Source organism: Apus apus, chromosome 12 (genome assembly GCF_020740795.1).
Source record: "Apus apus isolate bApuApu2 chromosome 12, bApuApu2.pri.cur, whole genome shotgun sequence".
Taxonomy (NCBI): Eukaryota; Metazoa; Chordata; class Aves; order Apodiformes; family Apodidae; genus Apus; species Apus apus.
In genome coordinates this window covers 19,604,560-19,626,539 of record NC_067293.1, presented here as the reverse complement: position 1 = coordinate 19,626,539, position 21,980 = coordinate 19,604,560, and the positions used below count along the sequence as shown (strand labels likewise).

The 21,980-nt window shown below is 52.0% G+C and overlaps 1 long non-coding RNA gene across 7 annotated transcripts; it reads right to left on the bottom strand.

Annotated features, from left to right (window-relative positions):
- Positions 1-6,220: 6,220 nt before the first annotated feature.
- LOC127389645 (uncharacterized) lies at positions 6,221-16,845 on the bottom strand. Of its 7 annotated transcripts, none has more exons than XR_007890687.1 (4): positions 16,647-16,831; positions 11,411-16,514; positions 10,943-11,066; positions 6,221-7,034 (listed from the first exon to the last, which is right to left on the bottom strand). It is a non-coding gene; the product is annotated as an uncharacterized LOC127389645 (long non-coding RNA). The 7 variants fall into 7 exon arrangements; XR_007890689.1 differs by having other exon boundaries at positions 11,424-16,514; XR_007890688.1 differs by lacking the exon at positions 10,943-11,066.
- Between the last annotated feature and the right edge of the window lie 5,135 nt (positions 16,846-21,980).

Here is a 21,980-nt window from a genome sequence, read left to right as displayed (position 1 = left end):
TAAAATAAGAGGCCTTGGAGGGCATGGGACACTTTGCATGAAAGGGCTCCCTCCTCGTGCTCCAGCCCTTGGCATCTTGCCTGGGGTTACCATGGGCTGGTACTGAAACCCATGGTGAAAGGAGCCAGTTGGTGCTGCTGGCCCTGGCTGCAGCCACAGATATTCACCCATATATTAATCCTCTACAGCCCACAGCCACAAAGACAGGAGACACTGTACACACACCCTGTGAGCTGGTGACACAGCCCCAGAACCCACCCGGGTGCATAGACCTCAGCCTGGCATTCACACTATCACTGCCACCTTCTCTGAGCACCCAGTGTGCACCCAGCGAGACCCAAACCTCTCCTGTCTCCTTCCAACAGCCCCTGGGACCCAGCCACCCATCCCACACCAGCATCCCCCGAGGAAACCCATTCACCTAGAAACCCCTCTCAGGACCCACCAGGCCATCCCTCCTGCCCCGGGATGGCAACAATCCCCCCCCTGCTGCCCTGCCCTGCCAGCAATATTTCCCTGATGTTCAGCCTGTTTTCCTTTTTTTAATTTCCGTGCCTTCGTGTTGCTCATCACAGCCCCTTGGGCTAACCTAGGCAGCTCCCCTCCCTCCCCACTTGGCATTCCAGCTCTCAGGAGACTCATAGATGGTTCCTGCATCACTCCTACTCTCAGCTGCCCGTGCGGGATGGAGCTGTTAATGCAGTTTGGGTGTAGTGTGTGTGAGCTTCCTTTGGGCACAGAGATGAAAAACACTGTGTGCTGTGAGCGCTTATTATTGTTGCCATTATGCAGCCCTTTTAAACTTGCCGTATAAATCATGCCCTCCAGCTCCTTGGTTATGTTCCTGGTTCTCCTCTGAACCCTCTCCAATTCATCAGCACCGTTGCAGGAGGGAGCGCGAATATCGCAGGTGCAGCCTGGGGAGCCCCTCGCCAGCAGCCTCTGGTCTCGTGCACGTCCCAGGGTGATGTGGGGGAGGGTTTGGGGCACAAAGGTGCCCACACCAGCCCCGTGCACCACATCTGCAAAACGCTGGTGTTGCCAAAGCAATTTCAGACAATGCTTTGACATTAACGGCTTCTCTGGTTGCGCTGTCATTTCCCATCAGAGGCCGGGGTAACTAGCACTTCATGAGGCTTTGCAGAATAATTTGTATGTTTAATACACCTCGAAAGCCCACGTTGGGCTGCAATTAAGGCAGGGGGGAGAGAGCAGAGAGAAGAGGAAAAACCGACCCCCTGCTGACTGCAAAAACCTGCTGCTTTCTGCAGAGGGCTGCTTCGAGTGAGGAAGCCAGGGAAGCTGGAATTAGAGGCAAAAAGCGTAATTTGTCATTTGCAAGTGTAAGCCAAAGTCTGGGCTGGAGAGAAGAGAAATGAGAGACCTGGGAGCTCCTCACGGGAAATTACCATTTAAAGAGCTGAGCTGGCCTGGCCTGCTGGCAGCTGCTGAGCTGGGCTGGTGGCCGAGAGAGGGACATGGGGGTGGCAAGAGGGGACCACGCAGCCAGGCAGGGCCATGGCACAGGTCACTGCAGGGGAGATGCTGCAGCCCAGGCTGAGAACCAGCTCCTCACTCCCTGCAGGGAGTAGGAAATTCATTTCTCTGAGCACTGCTGGACAGGTTTCTTTTGCCTCTTTTTTGCTTTTGTTATGTGCAGATGTTAGAGAAAATACACAATGTTAGAGAAAATAAACCAGTTTGGCAAAGACCACCCTGTGCCCCCTCCAGCCCTCTCAGGGTTTGAAGGTGGACAAAGGCATTTATTAACTCAACCCTCTGGCAAAAGGAAAAGCATCCAGTGGCAGGGAGCCCGCAGAGCTCTCTTTATTCCAGTAAATGCAAACACTGCTTCACATGAGGAATTATGAACTGCTGGGAGCAGAGAAATCTCGAGTGAATTACACACTGTGAGTTTTGCTCTGAGCTCAACACCGATCCAGATCCTGCCTCTGATGGGAGGGAGTTTCCCCTCATCTCAGCTCATGCTGGGCCAGCACCTTGGCTCCAGGGTGGCAAACTCTGCCCCGTGGCAGGCAGAGCCAGACCCACGGCTCCTCCTCCAGTGGTTTTCACATGCCCGTGGTACATCCTGCGTGGGGAGGACAGGGACAGGCATCTCCAGGGATGGGAATGCTGCAGCTCACCCGCACACCAGGCAGGAGGGATTGCTGCAGGAATAAACCTGAATCCCCATTGTAAAACTGTGCAGATTAAATATTATTAAAACCTAATCAAAAGAAGCGGTGTGTGGGAGCCAGGCATCCTCAGAAGCTGTCATAAATATTCCCTTTCTCCTTAGAGGCAGCATCAGAGGGTGCCAGCTCTTTCCTCAGCATCTTCATTTAACTGTGTGGGAATTTGCCTTAGGCAGAGCTGAGACGTGGTTGTTTCAGAAGCACTTGAGCTGCCTTGCAGAGTCCCCCAGGAAGCCCACCAGCAGCTCCAGTGGCTCCTGAGCAGCAGAGACGTGAGCCCGTTCAAAGTCAAGTAGCCACCGAGCCTTGCAAACACATCCCAGCTTCATCCACCCTCCTTCCAGCCCTGCCAGGCTCCTAGGAGAAGGTATCACTGCCATCACCTCAGTGATGTGCTTGTCCAGGTTCACCCAGGACTCACTAGCCACCAACTTGGTGCCAGGGCTGGTGGTCCAGTGGGACCTGTGGTGCTGACCCCTGCCTGCTCTTGCCCCCTGCCTTGTCCTTGCCCAAGCTTCCAGGTTTGCATGGGAGCAGGATCAATGGCAATTCTTTGCATTTTCACTGCAAACTGCACCTCAGAAGACCTCAATGACATGCTCCCCTTCCGTCGTACTCCACACCCTGCCCTCAGCACCTGGGTGTAGCAATCCTAGTTTCCACAGTTCCTGTTTTCTGCTGCTTTGCTGTGGGTGGCAGTAAATGGGGCGTCCACCGAGCCCATAGCACCTCTGCCTTCCACTGCAGCTGCCTGGGGGACACAGGCCTCTCCTTCCTGAGGCCAGATTTCACCAGGATAGGCATGAACCCCCTTCAGTGCCAATTTCCCAGCTCAGCTTTCCAGGTCTTTTTCAGGATGTGCCATGGGCCCCTGGTATCCTGGTCCTGTCTAGTCCTGCATCCCCCTGCTCTGCAGCTCTCCCTGCCCACTGCTCCTTAGGCCCAAGAGGCCTCAGCAAGGAGCTCCTGCCTTTTCCTAACCTCCTCCTCCAGACCAGGAGCCCTCACCAGATCTTGTCTAGATGATTGTTTTGCCTTTGCTCTACTTCTGTCTGTTTCTCTCAGTTAATCTCCCAGGGTTGCCCCCCACAAATCCCCCGAGCCATGATTTATGCCCTTCATATACGTGTAGATAGTTATCATCCCTTGCCATGGACGTCGGCTGGCCCAGCTAGGCAGATTTAGCTCTTTTAATCTCTCTTCATAAGTCAATCCCTTCAGCCGCTTAATCATTTTTGTTGTTCTCCTCCAAATTCCCAAAGAGATGGTTTGTCTTGCAAGCGCCTGATGCGTGGTCATATATTTACCGAAACTTCAGCAGCTTAACACAGAAATAACACTGCACCAAGCTTGTTTACTCGCCTGCAACCCGAAGGGTTGTTAAGCTCCTGATGAAATGCCATGTGGCTCCATGTGCTGGTGGTGCAGGTCAAAGCCTTGGCCGTGTGCTGGGAGGAGAGCATGGAGGCGGGATGGAGTTTGGTGACGTTGGATGGCTCTTGGGAAAAACCATGTCCCAGAGGGGATTTGCCCACACTCTGCCTAAAAGCCTTTCATGGCCCAAAAAGCTCCATCACTGCAAACACCCACATCACCCCTGGTGGCAGGGATGTGCCCCTGGTGCAGCACAGGAAGTGATGGTCACCCAAACGCCAAGCCCTGTGCCATGCTCACTGAGTTTTGTCGCCCTTTTCTAGGACAGCCCGTGAGAAGATGTGACGAGGGAGCTGCTTCTCTGGCCCAGCTTTATTGTGTTTCTTTTAGAAGTGGGAGGTCTGTGGAGAGTGTGCGAAAGCTGTGAAAAGCCACCTGGCCATGGGGCCCATGGGAGAGGAGCAGGGCATATGGAAAAGGTTCAGGCAGGCTTTGATCCTGGTGGAGTCATTCAAAGGAGGACAGGCGGGCAGTGGGAGTAGCCAGCACAGGCTCTGTCCTCACTCCAAAACATCAGAAAATATATTTAAGGTTTCATGATCAAAATATTCCCCTGAATTCCCTGGTTAGCAAACACACTCACGCTTGAATTTATGGCTCAGGAGCCCATGGTGTCCAGGGAGGAGTTTTTCAAGGGGTGCAGGGAGGTCTCAGAAGTGGTTCAGTGCAGCTGGGAGGGAAAGAGGGACGACTGGCCAAGCAAAGGGATTTTCAGGGGTCATTTGTTCCCCCCACCCCAGGGAGCACAGCAAACCCCAGGACATGGGGATTGGTCCCTGCCTGTCCCCACATCCTGGTCCAGGAGGTGTCCCTGGGGTGCCAGGGCCCCTGGCAGCACCCCAAAGCCAAGCAGCCTTCGCCTCCATTTCACAGAGGGGGGATCCCTCAGAGCAGCCTCAGATGAGGGTTTCACCGATGAGCCCCAGTAGCCCTGGGCTGGCTGGGTGGCAGAGTTTACATTTTTCAGTCGCATTCCCCTCCCTCTTCCTTCCCTGTTCCCTGATATTTATTATTTCCCCTCACAGTGTCTTTTTCTTTATGAAATTCAAAAAAAAACCTCTCCCACTCCCCCGAACTGGAAACAATAGCTGCCCAGCCTGCCAGTCCCCACCTTGCTAAAGCTCAGGGCTTGGTTTCAACAAGCTCCTCTTACAGCTGACACACTTCACCCTGCACAGAGTGGCCATTTTCATGTCCCTGGGGATGTGGAGGGGACTCAGGGTGGGTGGCCAAGACCCACAGGCTGCCTGAGCCCATCCAAGCTGCCCCACACCAGGGCAGGAGCATCATCTGTGCAAGAGCTGGGCTGCATCCATGAACCATCCTCAGCACTGCTCTTCCTAGGGTCTCAGCTCTGTGCTTCCAAACCCACCCTTGGCTTGGAGAGGCCAGTGAGAAACAAAGGAATAAAAACACCTTTCCAGTGCAGGAGCCCTGCCTGGGCTTTCACAGCAAAGCTGGAAGTGGTGGGTAGTCTCTTCCTTTCCTGGGAGGCCAGAACACATGAGGATGAAAGCTCCTCTGGAATAAGATGTGCCCAAGTGTAACCCAGGAAATCCTGTCCCACAGCCCTTCAAATCTGTTCATCCACTCTCGTAGCTCCAGAGCTCCACAAAGATCATTTAACAGGGGGTGATGAAGGGCTGGGGACAAGGACCCGTGTGTTCCATCACTGCCACCACTCCTAGAACTCCTGGACCAAGACTGCCCTTGTGACCAGGAATCCCAGGAGCAGGAGCAGCCCTTGGACATCACCTCTCCAGGGCAGAAGCCCAGAAGTCCAAGGATAGTGAGGAGTCCCAGCACATCCTGGGGGTGCCAACACCAGGCCCTGGTGTGACTGCAGCCACAGTGGATGGCACCAGGCTGCCCTCAGCAGATCCCCTGCACCAACGGCTGCTCTTCAGCTGCTGAGCCCTAAGCCCAGCTCTCCCCCTCCAGGCCTCAGCCCAAAGGTGTTGCCATCCCAGGGGGGCAGCTGGGACAGAGCCAGACACAGTGGCTGGAGCCAGGTTGGGTGGGTGACACACCAGGTCCTGGCCCAGCAACTTGGGACCTCCAGCCCCTGGGCTTGGCAGCTGGGGACTTCCTAGGCAAGTGGCCAAACACAAGGAGCCAGCTCCTCCTTTTCCCAGGGCTGGCAGCAGCAGGAAAGCCTTCCTGCCTGCCCCAACAGGAGCCAGGGGACCCGCTCCTGTGGACACCCAACAGCCCCTGCTTCCCAACCCTCTGCTTCATGGAAACTCTATCTCTGCAAACACTTGCTCCCTTTATACATTTGTCCTTTCTTTTTTTTTTTTTTTTATGGAAAAACCTTGGAGGAGAGGGAAGTGGAGGGGGTTGGCACTTCCCCCCTCCTCCTTGTCTCTCTCAAAGAAAGGGATGCAGCTGGGGAGGCAGCAGGTTCTGGAGCAGTATGGATGGGGTGAGAAAGTCATTACCTGCCTTGGGTTTCACTGTGGGAATGGCTGCACCTTTCACTGGGAAACACTTGTGTCTGGGGGACTAGAGAGGGGGAAGCAAAGGGGAGGTGGGGCAAAGGGGCAAAAAAAGGGCTGTAAACCAAAAAGGGAAGAAAGAAAAAGAAGGGGGGGTTAAAATTTTATTGTATTTTATTATTTTTTTTTACATGTAGACATGTAGAGTCTGAAATAAATTACCTGTCTCCAAAAACAGTGCATTAGGGGGAGTAATCGATTGAACACACCATGAACTCTTATTTTGTGGCTCTCTAAGCCTGACTGGTGCTGGGGAAGTGGGGGAAGAGAAGCTGTTCTACACAACAGAGGGGACACTTCAGGGGGGGGGGGATTTTTTTGTCTTTCCTTTTTTTTTTTTCTTCTTCTTTTTTTTTTTTTTTTGGTTCCTCTCCCTTGTTTTGTAGGTTTGTTTTTTGGTGTGTTGGGTTTTATTTTTGTTTCACTTTTTAAAGTTTCCCCTTGGGGACTTTTCCCTTTGTTCTGTCGAGGGGAAGGGAACAGGATTGGGTTTCTCTGTTTCTCCTGCTCCTAACTAAAAGAAATTACATCAACCCCATGTGGTGAAGCATCTCTTCCCTTTCTGCACTCCTTACCCCTCCCTGCCCCAAACTGCTTTGTAATAAGTTCAAGGGAACTTATTTCTATTACTATTTCCCCCCACCCCCCCCCCTATTTGTGATTAGGAAGAAATGAAGCTTGGCATGGTGGTGGCAGAGAGGAAGCAGTGGGATGCATCTGCCTGCAGAGCTCACAGCTTGTCATGGTCCTTGCAGAGCATCCTGGCCCCTGGCTCTACTCTCTGCTGGTCCGAGGGCCTGGATTCTGCATCCCCCATCCCGAGAGCAGTGTGGAAACCTCCCCCTCTCTCGAGGACCCTCCAGGCTCTCGTAAAGTGGCCAGAGCCAGGAGAGCAAGCACGGAGCTGAAACGGAGAGACGTGAGAACAAAGGGGCAGGAATTAAAAGACAATTTCCAGAGCCAAAAATAAACATGTGAAAAAGAACAAGAACGCGGCAGCAATGGGGGGAACGTGAGGATTTCTGACATGTTCCCAGCCTAATAGTGATATTCACCAGGAGGGTCATTAACTCCCCCAATGGGAGGAGATATTTGGCTTTTTTGGAAGCCCCTGGGTCATTTCCTGGGGTTTTTCTGCCTCCCTGATGCTCAGAGGGGCTGGGCTGGCAGCCGGCTCAGCCCCGAGGGAGCACAGCCCCCAGGAGCAGATATCCACGCTTCATTACCCGTTTCCCCGTGATTCCCAAGTCCTCTAACAGCCACCCGAGGCTGAAGAGCAGGGTCCTGAGAAAACAGCACTGGACTCTCTGGTTCGCAGCCGTCCTGGAGAATTCACAGCTGCTGTGGAAGTGCTAAAAGCAACCACAAAGGCTGAGGGAAGGGCTCCGGCCTCAGGGAGAAGTGGGTCTGGAGCAACCATGCTGCTGCTCTCCATAACAAACAGCAATGGACACAAATCTCTACTGCTTGGTCAGAGAACAGATTTTTCCTGTTTTACTCAGTCTAATGGGCTACAAAGTGACCAGATGTCAGGGAAACCAGGTATCAGGCAACTTCTAGTAATCCCGCTAAGGGTGGGTGGAGGGACACTGGAGAATTGCATACAGTTCTGGTGCCCCCAGCACAAGAGAGATATAGACCTGTTGGAGAGGGTCCAGAGGAGGCCACCAAGATGATCCAAGGGCTGGAGCAGCTCTGCTCTGAAGACAGGCTGAGAGAATTAGGGCTGTTCAGCCTAGAGAAGAGAAGGCTCCAGGGAGACCTTAGAGCAGCTTCCAGTGCCTGAAGGGGCTCCAGGAAAGCTGGGGAGGGGCTTTTCATCAGAGAAGACAGTGATAGGACAAGGGGTAATGGTTTTAAACTGAGAGAGGGGAGATTTAGGTTAGGTATTAGGAAGAAATTATTCACTATCAGGGTGGTGAGGAACTGGGATGGGTTGCCCAGGGAGGTTGTTGATGCCCCATCCCTGGAGGTTTTCAAGGCCAGGTTGGATGACGTTTTGTGCAACCTGGTCTAGTGGTGGGGTTCCCTGCTCATGGCAGGGGGGTTGGAACTTGATGATCTTTAAGATCCCTTCTAACCTTAGTGATTCTATAATACACTCCTTCTCAGTGGGGAAGGTCCCTCCTGCTGCCTGTGCAGCAGCAGAAGCACTTGGCTTCCCCCAGGGGAGCACAGCCAGGCAGCTAGCCAGCCTCAGCAGCCTGTTGGGAATGCCCTAAATCTCACTAGAAGAACACAAGCAACTCCTGGAGGCCCAAAACTCAAGGTCACGTTGCACACCTGGAGCCAGACATGCCAACCACAGGTGAGTCAGCAGCTACGGGAAGATCCCGTGCCCTGCCCGGAGGTGCTTCACGGGAGACATCATTAACCTGAAGGATTCAGCAGACTCAATCCCCTGCTTGTGTTCTCCATAATTAAAGTTGTGCTGAGAAAATAAATCTCGTTCCCCACTAATATGACGGAGGAACGTGTTAAATTATGGCTCAGTTTATCAAATGATTGCCCAATGCAGCTCCCTTCTTTAATAACTTATGATAAAACATGTCATAAAATGATTTGGGAATTAATACCTACTGGGTGATGCTGTGACAAACTGCTATAATATGTTTCGCTACAGGAAGGTGTGTGTTCTTGTTTTATTTAAAGAAGCTGCAAGTGGATCTAGTATTCGTGTAAATAAGGGGTTGATTGACAGGTGAGGGCTTAAGAGAGCCCGTGGGTGGAAGAAGAGAATTGCCCTTGCAGCTTTGCTGGCATTACCTCCCGATACTCCCTGCTCCCACACCTTTCCACTGATGCCTGGTGGGTACCTGCAGCATTTCTGCTTGTTAAATCCCTTCCTCCTGCTTCCCCCATTCCCCCTCTCCACACACCTCCCTCCAAGCACCTCAGATGCTGCCAGCCCCTCCTTCCTGAATCCAGGCAGCCAAGCTCTGGGATCAACCTGCTTCCTCCTTAAGTTCATAGAATCATGGAATCATCCTGGTTGGAAAGGACCTTGAAGATCATCAAGTCCAACCATAACCTAAGTCCACCTACCATAACCTAATCTACCCGTTCAGTACTGGAGGTAGACACCATGGTTTCCACCTTGTCCTCCCATGGAAGTCTTTACAAGTGGTTTGAGAGTCCTTGTCAAAATACAACCCTCAGGAACTGCTGAGGACACCAAATGGAAATCAAGAGAGATGAGCAAATAAATAAATAAAAGAAATCCTGTAAAAATATCACTCTGTTAGATGGGTCCCATTCTTTTACCTCCTTTGAAAATGGAGTTCCCAGCAGCTGATGTACTTTTCCACTCTGTGGGGCTTTCCCCAGAGGAGCTCCCTCCCCAAACCCCTTCCTAAATCCAGCAGCAGCATCACGGGGCCCCACAAAGCTGCCCACAGTCACCTCTCATCCTCCCAGAGTGCCCAGCACCAACCTGGCCCCTTTTGGCAGGGAGAGCAGAGGAAAACCCTGCCCTGGCAGTGTCCTGGCAATGTCCGGGCACCCACCCTGTGTGGGACAGCAGGCAGCAGCAGCTGCACCTTGAGTCCAGGCACAGGAGTAAGAGGGAGTATCACAGGGAAAAGGGGAGTATCATGGGGAAAAGAAAACCAAGATTATTTTTTTTCACCTTCTACCAACCTGGAAGAGTTTCAAGTGTCACATTTAACCTTGCTTAGCTGCCAGCACCGTGCAGCCCATCACCTGTGTCCACCTTCCTAAGGCAACTCACACATGATACTTGGACTGAAGCTGCATCTCTTCTGCTGCTGAATTACCAGAGTCCCTGCCATGTATCTTCTGAACACCAAACACCCTTCATCTTCACTCCATGGGGCTGGAAGGGTTCCCAGTGTCCTGCAGGTCTGCTGTGTTCCTGGGATTTGCAGCCAGCAAACATTAAATAACCCACAGAAGCAGATCTTGCTGTGGAAACCCAGCTCTCCATCTGCAGGCCATGGTGCTCACCACCTCCTGGCCATGGTGCTCATCCACTCCAGGACCTGGTTCTCAACCTCTCCAGGCCATGGTGCTCTCCATCTCCAGGACCTGGTGCTCACTGTCTTCAAGACCTGGTGCTCACTGTCTCTCCTACCAACCTGGGCTCCAGGAGGAGAATGAAGGCAGGTTCCTGTGTCCAGGCAAACTGCTCCCAGCCCCTCCCCCAGCAGCAGCTCAGCCCCCAGCACTCCCCAAGGCCACCAGTAGCACCCCTATAAAGTCACAAAGCAGTTCTCATAATTGGCCCCTGTTTTCCCACTCTCATAAATGTCCAAAGCATTTGCATTTTAGACTGAAATTCCCCATGTTTAATCTCCACCCAGAGGAGAATGTCAGCAGGGAAAGTCTGAGCAAATTTCCTTCATCCATTTGCAATTTATCAGAAAAAAAAAAAAGGGAGAAAACCAACTCTTTTGCTAAAATAAAAATAGTCTAACCACACTTCTATTAACAAAAAATAAAATCATGGCTAAAGCAAAACAGCAAAAAGTTTGTAACTTGAGTCCTGGCTGCAACCACAAGCTTTACAAGGTTGGGGGAGGGGGAGATGCTTTAAAAATAAATAAAAATCCCCACATTGTAAACTAAATTAGAGAAATACCACAAAACAAATATTGCATGTACTCGAGTCCTTGAACAATCAGTGCAGCCCCTGCCCAGTGTCCTGTTTTGTCTTTGTTAGCCATGAAAAGTTGGATAATTGTGCTCTCTGCCAGCAGGCTTAGCAGAAACAGCTCGGTTTAAGTAAATATTGCAGAATATCCAGAGGAAACACATTTCCAGTCGATAAGCACAAATAGATGTGCTACTAACCTCACTCAACAAGTTGTGCTCATCCACAGGCGACAGGGAAACATGCAGCAGGACTTACTCGTCCAGCAAAGCTGCTTGAACTTCCACTGCCAAATTCTTGAGGTAAATTGCTTACAAATGGGCCCTGGATGGATAGAAGTGACTTTGCTACAATCACTCAGTCCAAAAACAAAAAAAAAAGAAAATATTGTAGAATAATTACTTTAATTGAAGTCACACTCTGCAGGCAATTCATGGGTGAGGAACACCCATTAACACCCCCAAAGTGCAGACTTGCTGAATGGGACAAGTGAGCTGCTCACCCCAGCCGTGGTTTCTCCCATGCTTGGGGAACACATCCCACACATAGCTCTGGCAGGAGATCCCATCCACCCACCCAACCAGGACCAGCTTCTCCTGCCACCACTGGTGATGCTGCCCATGGCCCTGCTCTTCAGTTTGCATCAAAAGTCAAATGTAAGGCAATACCTGCAACCCTGACCTGCCATGGTGGATTCAGCTCAGCCACCCAGGGAGGTCCAGCACAGGTGGTTGCCCTGTAGGAGCAGCTTAGCCTGATGGAGCAGGAAGAGGTGCAAATCCTGCTGGTCCTGCTGGCAGTGATGGGAGGGTGGTGGCTTCTTCCTGGCAGACACATGCTGGATTCAGTGGAGAACATGGGATGCAGTCATGCAACTAGAGCTTGGTGCAATTTACAAAGTTAGAAACGAGAAAGAAAACCAGGGACTATTTTTTTACAACTTCACTTGCCAGAAAGCCCCCCTCCCCTCTGCTTTTCATCTGGGGAGAGTTTTGAATTTCCATGTAGTCGTTTCCTCTTTGCATTCCAGTCTCCTCTCTCCGCTCCGTGCTGATCCTCGTGGCCCAGCCGCTCTCACAGCTCGTCTGACACATCTGATGCCTTTCCCAGGAGATGCAGCCCTGCCCCACCACTGCTGCCCCCTGCCCCTGCCCGTCCCTGCAGGGAGGCAGGGCTGGGGAGAGGGGGAAAAGGAAGTTTGGAGGGGAGTTCCCTGCTCCCCAGGTAGGGTGTGAGTGCTTGTGCCCTGCATTTCCCATCTGTGCCCATCAATGGGTGCCAGGAGGGGGGGATGCCCGTGGTTAAGGGGTGCTGCAAAATGGTGCAAGGGGGAAAGGAAGGAAAAAAAAAATAATAATAAAAAAACTCCAAAACCCCCATTGAGACCCCATTTCCCCACTGTGACTCTTCCCTGTGCCCAGCTGGTGATTCTGGCCACCCTCCTCATGACTGCCAGATCCCCCCCACTTCATCCCCCTGATCCTGGTGGAGGAGGCACCAGCTCTGCCACCAGGCTCATTTCACAAGAGGACGTTTGAGCGTTGCCTAAAACCATTTAAAACCCGAGATGATCCCATAAACTCTGCCTACCTTAACTCCTATTAAATGGAATTGGCTGAAACTGTGTTGTAACCGAGCTGTAAGTCAGTTCATCCAGCTCCTTCCCTGTCTCTTCTAAATGGGGGCTTAGGGGAAAAAGAGCCATCAAGGAGCTCCAACCAGTAATAATGGTGTTATGTTGCAGTAGAGAAAATTAAAGTTAAACATTAGAGGAAACCTTTATAACTCTAACTAGAGTTCAGAGGGTGGAACTAGCTGCTCAGGGAGGTTGTTGAATTGCTTTCCCCAGAGATACTAAAGGATAAGGCTAAGCACACATCTGACAAGGATGGTTTACCCACCTGACGTGGTGGATAAAATGGAGCAGGTGAGCTGCTAGAGGTTCCTCCCAGCCATAATAACTCCCTGTGGTCAGTGCAGGGCCCCTCTGCACTGGAACATCATAAAACATACCCTCATTTTTTTCACAGCCTTTCGCATAGAAACGCACCCTCAGAGCACTTCCCGGTGCTCAGTGACACAGAAACAAGGCTCCAGCACAGAGCACTGAGTGGCTGTTGCTCAGGAACTCCAGAGGGCTGCAGGAAATGTAAAAGCTCAGAACAAAGAAAACCCTAACAATGCTTAGCTAGGGAAATTGCTGGATGATGGGAATGCCTCCAGGAGGACTTTAAACCTCACTGTCCAGAAGGCTGCACTGCTGGGACAGAGGAAGCAGACCCAGCAAAAACCCAATGTTTGAACCACAGAAGGTTTTCTCAGAAAAGCTCTTGGACAAATACACAGTCCATCTGCCTTCCCACCTTCTGGTTTATAAGCTCAAATACTCCAGGCAGGCAGAAATCTGCTGGAGCAGGGTCTGCAGTGGGTCTGTTGGGGAAGAAAAGAACAGTTTCCCACAGCCTCAAAGGGTCTCTGCTCCTCTGGCCATGGCACAGGTCCCCCCTCCCTTGAGTGCTGCCTGTTTCTTGTGCCAGCAAGAGCCACTTTCCAGAGATGGGGTGCTCCATCTCTTGGGATGAAGGTCATGGGAAGGCCCCTTTACCTCCACAGGGATGCTGGTTCCCCCATAAAGCTGAGTGGTGCCCAGCAGAGGCCTGCCTGGCTGCAACACCCCAACAAGTCCTTCAGCTAATGAGGGGAACTAAGGAGAAAAAGATGCTTCCCAGAAAGTCAAGGGCACACCAGGAGGGGGCCCCAGCTCCCTTCCCCGGGAGAGACCCCCACTTCAGCCCGCTCAGAGCTGGAAGGTGGGGGCCAGTGCTGGGGGGGAAGAGCTTGGAACCGGCAGATAATCTCTCAATCAGCCCTAGCTAATTTGTAAGGCATTACTGAAATGTCGACTGTACATATGTTAGTGTTAAGTCAAGTGGAAGGTATGCTGGAAATGTGATAAAGAAGTGGCTCAAGGAAAGAGGAGGAGCACGGCAGATAAAGAGAAGGGTCCAGGGTCACGCTGTGCCATGACTGCAAGTGCCCCCTGACAACGTGATGGGGGATCTTGCTCAGGGATGCTGTTGGGATGGCTCTCATTCCTTTGCTGTCCCCGGCACAGCAAGACCCATGAGGGGTTCTTGGACACTAATAGTTGCTCAAGTTGTTCCTGAAATTTCACCCGTGTAAGGGTCAGCTGAGATGGGAGCGAAGCGCGGCACAAGCGGGCGAGCAAATAGGGGCGTGGTGGGGGTTTGTCTTTGGGGTGTTTCTTCCCCTACGACCTCCCTGGTCTCCAGCACAGCTGGACAAACCAGGGGCCTGAGCTAGGGCTCTCTGCCAATGCTCCACTTCACCCTGGCCATACAGGAGCCCTTTTCTTGGATTTATCCCAACGCCACGGCTTTGAAATTCTGGGAGAGAAGGCTTTGCCTGGCCAGCAGATCCCTCCCAGGACTTCAAAGCCTCTTGGATTCATCTCAAAACAAAATAAGATTTAATTTTCCAGCAGGCCAAGGGGAGAAGCCTCCCTGCCAAGCTCTGCCTTTGCAGAGCCAGTGAGCTGGGCAGCCACGAGCTCCCCGTTCCCTGCATCTCGTAAGGGGAAAGTTCATTGCCTCCTCCTACCCCCAGCTAAAAGCAGATGCAGAAGACTGAATGCCAGAAAGATTGGCAGCAGGAAACTGGATTTCTCCTTCATTCCAGCAATGTGATATATCTACACGTGCAGCCCGACTTCACTTTCGGTAGCGCCGGGAGCCGGAGGTGGGTGTGCAGCCCAACTTCCAGCTGCTCCGGAGGCAGGAGAGCGCTTGTGTTTAATGGCTGTCATATTAGCAGTTGCTATTTAATATTTGATGTTTAGTCTGGTTTGTCTGCTTTTCCCTTTAGGATCGGGTCTATTCCAAACAAGTAAAGCCAAAACAGGCTTAGAGAGGAATCAGGTTCAAAGATAGACACAAATTGATTTCAGACCGGCCAGGCAACTCAAGCACCTTCCTACCCCAAAGCGGGGTTCAGCTCCTGGCTGGTGTCCACTGCTCTGGGATACTTGGGCATCTGCAGTGCTGCTGCAGGGGACCAGGGTCTCTGACAGATGGGAGATGGAGGTCTAGGTCCATGAAGACTCATGGCATCAGATAGAGCTGGTGCTGGGAAAGGTCTTGCTTCCATCATCCTACCTTTGGGATGGAGTGACAGTGCTGGGGACCCCAGTGGAGCCTAGTCCCTGCCAGCAGCCCCAGATAACACACTCCTGTGGAAGAACCACTGCTGTCAGGGACTCCTTCCAGTTCTCAGAGTCTTAAAAGAAGCACAACGATCCCATGAACACTGGCACCTCCTTGGCAAGGTGTGGAGGTGTAACATAGTGTGGGTTCTACAGTTCGTGAGCTGCAGACAGCTGGAAAAATAAGTTACCCTGCCTGTTTTACATGCTCCAGCCTGGCTGTGCAGGGAGCAGGTCTGGCAGCTGAACTCTGCCAAGACAGGCAACTGCAGTTATTTCACTCACTTGGATCATGGTGCACCAAGGTCTCGGAGGTTTCTTGATACAGTGGAAATCACAGGGAGGATCTGTTCTCAGTAGGCTCAGCTTTAGGAAGGAGATTAATCTAGAGCTTTGTGGTTTGGAGCATGGCATGGGAAATAGCACAAGCAGGAGCAAATGCAGGGATTTAAGGGGCTCCTGGATGAGCTTACCTTCTGCCTCCCAGGGTAAACTATCCCTTGCTGCTGCTAAGACAGGGCATTTGTGAAAACATCAAGGGCAGGAACAGGGGTAGATGTGCAGCATGGAAGGGACATATCCACCCTCTGGGACATTCCTGCAGCCCCAGTGTGGAGCAGACACCCCCAGCCCACCTCCTGGCCTGAGGCCATGGCAAAGCAGCCTTGCCCTTCCCAGGACACACGGCCTCAGCCCAAACCCCTGCATCCTAGGGCAGAGTGAGATGCATCCTAATCTGGAAAAAAAGACACCAACTCTTCACAAATCCACTCGGTCCCCTCTCCCCTACCTCTGCCTCCTTCCAGCCCAGGGGAAGAGAGAGGCAGGCTTATTTTTTCTTGCCTAAATAAAGAACAGGGTAACCCTAAAGTGACCCCAAATGCCTGTGCTGACCTCCTCACCCAGAAGCCTTCCAGAGCTGCTGTTAACCAGGAGCTCTGCAGCCAAGGCCAGACACCAAGGAGCCGGGGGTGGATGGGGGAGGATTAGGAGCCAAAATACTCCAATTCCTCCAGCAGTAACAAGGTAGCAGGGATGCAGGCAGCTGCTGGGCTCCTCCAGAGGATGGGTCCTGGGCTTCACTCTGCTGTGTCCCTGCTGCCCAGGGGCTTAGGCTGGGGACAGCTGTTTGAGCAGTGCTTATGGGCATGGTGCTTTTGGGTTGCTCAGGCACCTCCAAGCCTCAGCCAGTGCTGACTTGAAACGCAGAATCCATCCGGCCCCTGGATCTCAGGAGAGATCAGGCAGGGTGGGCATGTGATTTTTGGTCTCCTCCAGTATCTAGCTTCCTTTAGTGCCCGGGAGGAGGGAGGGAAGCTTGAGCAAGGTACTTTCTCACCTGCTTTCTGTACACGAAAGCCATTGATGCTCCTGGATGTGATGCCCAAAGCAAGGCAGGAGGGAGGCCCAGGGCAAGTGGCCATGGTGCATTGGGCAGCAGAACCAGGGGTGGTTCCTTACCCTCTCCTTCTCATTCACTGAAGTCTCAGCTGTTTATCCCAGTATTCCTTGTGATTCAGGCTCAGGAACTGATCCAGCTGGAAATCATCCTGGTGGGGGAAAAAAAAGGATTTGATAAGATCAAGTGCTTGAAGCAGCTCACAGCTCATCTGCTCACTCCTGCTGTTGCAGGGAAGCAGAAGAGAGAGGGGCTGAGGAGAAGGAGGAAGTGGGACCAGCACTTCTAAGTAAGGAGCATGTCTTGGATGTGCGTGAGCCCGGATCTGTGCACCCTGGATTGTAGCTTTAGCTCCTGCTCTGGGCAGGGCTTTTGTGGCCCTCGGTGGAGATGGAGGTGACCTGGAGAACAGCAGATGTTCAGCAGCCTCCAGCCCAGCACCTTCACGCCTGTCACCGCCACCAGCCCCGCGAGGACACAGCAACAGAGAAAGCAATCGAGGGGTGGGATTTGTTGTTAATATTAAACATATGGGCAAACAACATTCCTCTAGCAGTATCACAAGACAAATCAAAACTACAGCGTGAATAAACAGTGCAAAGAGCACTACAAGGCTTCAAAACCTGGTTGAAAAGAAAAACTAAACTAGGAAGCAACAGTATGAATCATGGTGCATTGCAAATGAGGATGGGATATATTTAATTTCCAGTTTATGAAGCCAGTTTTATTTATTTATGATCATGCTCCAGTGTTTAGCTTATGTTCAAAGTAATGACTCATTTCTGAAGTAGCTACAAGTCATATTTGGAAGAGTACATTTCCTCCACAAGGAAAGGAGTACAAACAGTAGTCCTTCTGGTCCCATCATCCAAGCATCAGAGGAGAAAGGTTTGATGTTTTCATGGGAAGATTCCCCTTGCCACTATCCCTCCTTACTGCAGAAACTGCCTGTCCTCCAGGGTAGGAAACTCCCAGCTTGTTCACTAACTGTGCTGGGGAAAATATGTGTCAGTATTGAAGTTTGGCTTCAGAGCATGAAGGCTACAAAGCTGTCCCTTGATGCAGCTGCCAGCCACGCCAAAAATGGGGCATAATAGAGATTTTGGCACAGAACAGGCTGCTTTGGCCAGATTGGACCAAATCTGCAGGCAGGTCTGTTGGGGTGGGGACAGCAGGGACAGAGGACAATGTCCCATCACTGCCCCGTGCTTGGGTTCACACCTGCTCCAGCACTTTGCTGCCCTGCAGCCCCAGCACACCCCTGCTCTGCAGGCTTTTGAATGTGCCCCTTTGGTTGCAATAATTCATCACACAATTTTCCTGCCAATTAGAAAAATGAGATTTTCATGAAAACAAAACCAAAACCAGAACAAAATAGGCCCTGTCACACAGGTGATGTCCCAAGGCAGGAAGGGCTCAGAAGCCCTGAGCACAGCTTGACCCCCCTCCCCATCATGGGGAGGCTACAGAACAGTCAGTGCTGCCACCCCAGCCCAGCCAGGTCAGCCTGGGGGTTCCAGAGCCCCTCGCTGCTCACCCTGGGGTGGGAGGGACCCCTGCAAAGTCTCTGGAGGAAGCACCATCAGGCTGCTATTTCAGGCCTATTATCTCAGCTGTGCTTCAGGCTTCCTGATAATTCCCTGAATTAGCCTGGCAGCTTTGTTCTTGAGTGTTTTTGTCAGATATCTTGGACTACACCACAGGGAAGGGGGGTGGGATGGGATGGGATGGGGTGGGTGTGACCAGCATCACTGCTGCATGTTTACAAGTTCCCAGGCAGGAACTACAAGGCTAATTAATTTCTCATTGGGGAAGAAGTTGAAGGATAAAGAAGCATAGACCCAGAGCTTTGGGAGATGCTGTGGACTCCAAAGATGTGCATACACACCTCTGCCTTTCATCCAGGTGAGTGAAGCCCCATTTATACAGCAAACGTGTTGGTTTTGGGTTCTCCCTTTTATCATGAGCACTCTGCCCTTCCAGAGACCCTCTCCTTTCCATCACCTGCTTTTGAGGCTGTGGGGCAGGGCATCCTGGGAATCACTGCAGCCCCACAGGTCAGGATACAATGGGATTTCCAAAAAAAGCTTCATCAGAGACCCAGGGAGAGACAGTGACAATAGCTGGGTTCCCATCCAGGAAGTCCCAGGATGGATGCCCATCCCTGAAAACATTCCAGGTCAGTTTGAACAAGGGTCTGAGCAACCTAATCTAGTTGAGGATGTCCCTGCTCATTGCAGGGAGGTTGGACTAGATGGCCCTTAAAGGTTCCTTATAAACCAAACCACTTGTTGACTATATGATCCACATCTCTGGCAGCTGCACCCATCCCCTGGCCATGGCCTTCACCCAGAACCATCCTGCCCCACTGCAACACATGAAACAGAGAATGTCACAAGAAAAAAAGCACTGGTATTGCTGCTCCACTGCTGCAGAGACCTGGGGACAATGTGGGGTCCCTTCCCAGGCCATGTCACCCCAGCCCCTGCAGCTGTTACAAAGGCAGAAGAACTTCATGAGCCTTGCATGTCTTTCATGAGAAATATCTGCTCAGGTTTGCACTTGAGTCACCCTGTGCTGTATTTGTCCCCTGGGGGATGTGCTGACCCTGGGGAGGGGTTTCTTGGGAGAGTTGGGATATCTTTCCCTGGCAAATGGGGTGGGAAACAACTCGAGTAAAATCATGTCCATCCTTGTTGTTGGATGGGGAAGATTCAGGTGCTAAAAGAGCACCCAGAGGTCTCTTAAGTCTGGATCTCATTTGAGGTGAGGTCATTTTATGGCCTCACAGGGAGATCAAAGCCAGAAGCAAACAAACCCATCAGCCATGGGACCTAGCCAGGCCACCACAAGCTGCACCACGAGCAGTTTCCACCATGGATACAAGGGATGGGCCACCCAGCAGGCACCAAACCCCCAGTGCAGCCAGTCCTGGGGGCTGCCCCCTGCCCTGCCCAACCCCACCGTGGCCGAGTCAAAAAGCAGCTCTTTGCCAAGGTCTTTTCTTTGTACCTTTCTGTTCCAAATGCTCCATGAAGAAGCCAGGGCTGCCCAGCTTTTCTGTTGTGGCTGGAGGCCAAGGGCTGGCACGAGCTCTTCAGCTTCCACCTCGACGGGATTTGCCTCACACCACAGATTTTAGGTACTGCAAAAATTGCCCCTTTTTGCTGCGTTCAACAGGGTGTGTTTTACAAGATGCCCTGTCTCAAGCACATGAGCTAAGCAAGCATTATGTTTTATCAAGCAAATAATGAGGGAGAGGATAATGGATATAGGTTTCTTACCAGCACTTCTGGGGCCACCAGTGGGGAAAGCAGGTGACAAGGGCAGGCTCTGGGGTCTCCTGGTACCCTGGTGGAAACGGTTGCCACGGGGGAGCTCCTCACCCTCAGGAGCCCCTGATGGAGAAGGATCCATCTGCAGGGCTGGGGGTCTGCATGGCAAGGGGAGGCAGCCAGCACTGAGCAGAAGGGAGGACCACGGGGCTTCCTCCAGCCCCCCAAGCTTAGAGGCACACATGCAGAAATCATGAAAAAAATTTCTTCCCTCCTATTTACAGGAGATTCGGGGTTTTTGTGTTGGTTTTGTTGTTTGTTTGGTTTTGTTTTTTTCATCTTTCCCAGCTTGGAATTCAGTTAGCTGCAGTTTTCAGGCACAAAGTGCCTGAATTGGCCAGAGTTTGGAGCAGCCCAGCCCTTCCCTGCTCCCCCAAGGTGCTGGGGGAAATCACACAGTTCATTTTTCCTGGCTGCAGAATGCCTGTTCCTTCGCATTCTTCATCTCTCAGGTACTTAATCACCGTGTTTCCTATTCACATGTCTGGTCATTTTGCTTGTATCAGGGCTCCTTAACTAGGAAATATCAAGATGTTTTCACCCTAGAAAGCTGAGCAGTGTATAATTAGCCACCCAGGTAATAAATTACCTGTGCTGGCGACAGCCCACTGGGGGAACCTTTATTCTCCATCTCATCCTATTATGCTGAGCCAATTTAGCACATCTGTAGTTGTTTTAAAATAGTAATTTAGAAGGAATCATAGCAAAAGGAAGCTTATTAACAACTTAGCTGCCAGGAGAAAGATGGAATGGACAGAGGCTGCTATGGAGGGAGAGGTTTGTTCCTGGCTGGAGGACAGCACTTCATGGGAAAACAAATCTGCTGGTACTTCCAGCCCCTCTGCTTGGGGCACAGCAAGGACAAAGCTCCACATTCCCTTCCAGCCTTCCCTGCTGTCCACAGACAAGAGCTATCAGGGCTGAGGAACCATGCAATGAAGTCAGGACAGCAGTGACATTTAGCTGGTGAGGTTTCCCAGCTGGTAGGTCCTCAGCTGGCAGAGCCACCTCCCAAGGCTGGTAGTACCTGATCCTCAGCTGCAGGACCTCAGGGCTCTGCTACTCTTTTCCAGAGCCTGGCACTGGCTCTCCAGGTGAGAATTGCAGTGGACAGCTGAGACCTCAGGCCACCAGTCAGCTACAGAACACCAAGAGCAACTTCTGGGAAGAAAAGAGCAGCTTCAGCCTGGAGGGAGAAGGAAGAGAATTAATATCAGTGCACATGTAAATAAAAGCAGCCTGTTTCTGCCTCTGTGCTGCAGAGCTGCACTCCCAGTGCAACCATCTAGGTCAGTGTCTGTAGTGAGATCCAGTTCTCCCAGCTCCCATGGAGCAGCCTCAAACAGGGGATCACTGGGGTTCAGCTGGGTCCAGCAAAAGCAGCATTTGCTCAGGTGAGCACTTGGTCATGCAGGGCACCCAGGGCACCACTTGGGCCAGCCTTGCTGAGAGCTCCACCACCAGCCTCAGGAGCTCAGCAGGAGCTCGTGTTCTAAGCACTGGCTGCTGCTGCCAAGTGCAATCCCAGGGGTTTGTGTGGTGGCATCATCTGCTGAGGAGATGAACCATTGGTTTCACTACTCAAGCCTTACCTCCTTCCTCCTCATTCTCTTTCCTAGCCATCATTCAGGCCCTGTGTTTGACACTCTCCATCTCTGCTGCAATGGCCAGGACACCCCCAAGAGCTGTGTCATTCTTCTCCATTCAGAGGGGAATGAGGTTGCTGCTCTGAAGCTTCCCCATCCCACCTTTGGTTTGAAATTCATCCCTTCCCATGCTGCTTGGGGCATTTCCCAGTTATGGGTCCACACATCATTTTTTAGCCTAGAAGAGGAACAAAAGAGACTTCAGCTCCTCTGAATCCCAAGCAGGTGTTCACCTGGACATCACCACACACACAGGCATGTACACCAGTGAATGAAGTGGGCTAAAGACCTTTCTTGGGCTCTGAGGCCCCTTCCACAGCTCAGCCCATCCCCAAAGAGCTGAGCTCTTGTCCTCCTGAGGACCTCTTGTGCTCCAGACCCATGAAGCTCAGGGTCCTACTGAGGGCAGCAGGATGTGGAAAAGCAGGTCTGGCAGCAGGAGCACTGCCTGCCCACACACCAGCCCATCCAGGGGCACTGGGAGCACTGGAAAATGTTCCCAAACCCCCACTCCTGCTTCCCTGCCCACATGGGGCTGGCTCCAGCCAGGCTTCCCAGCAGGAGAGCTCAGGCACCCTGCAAGAGGCCCTTCCCATGGCCCTTCTCCAACAGGACAGTTAATCCTAGCCCGACTCC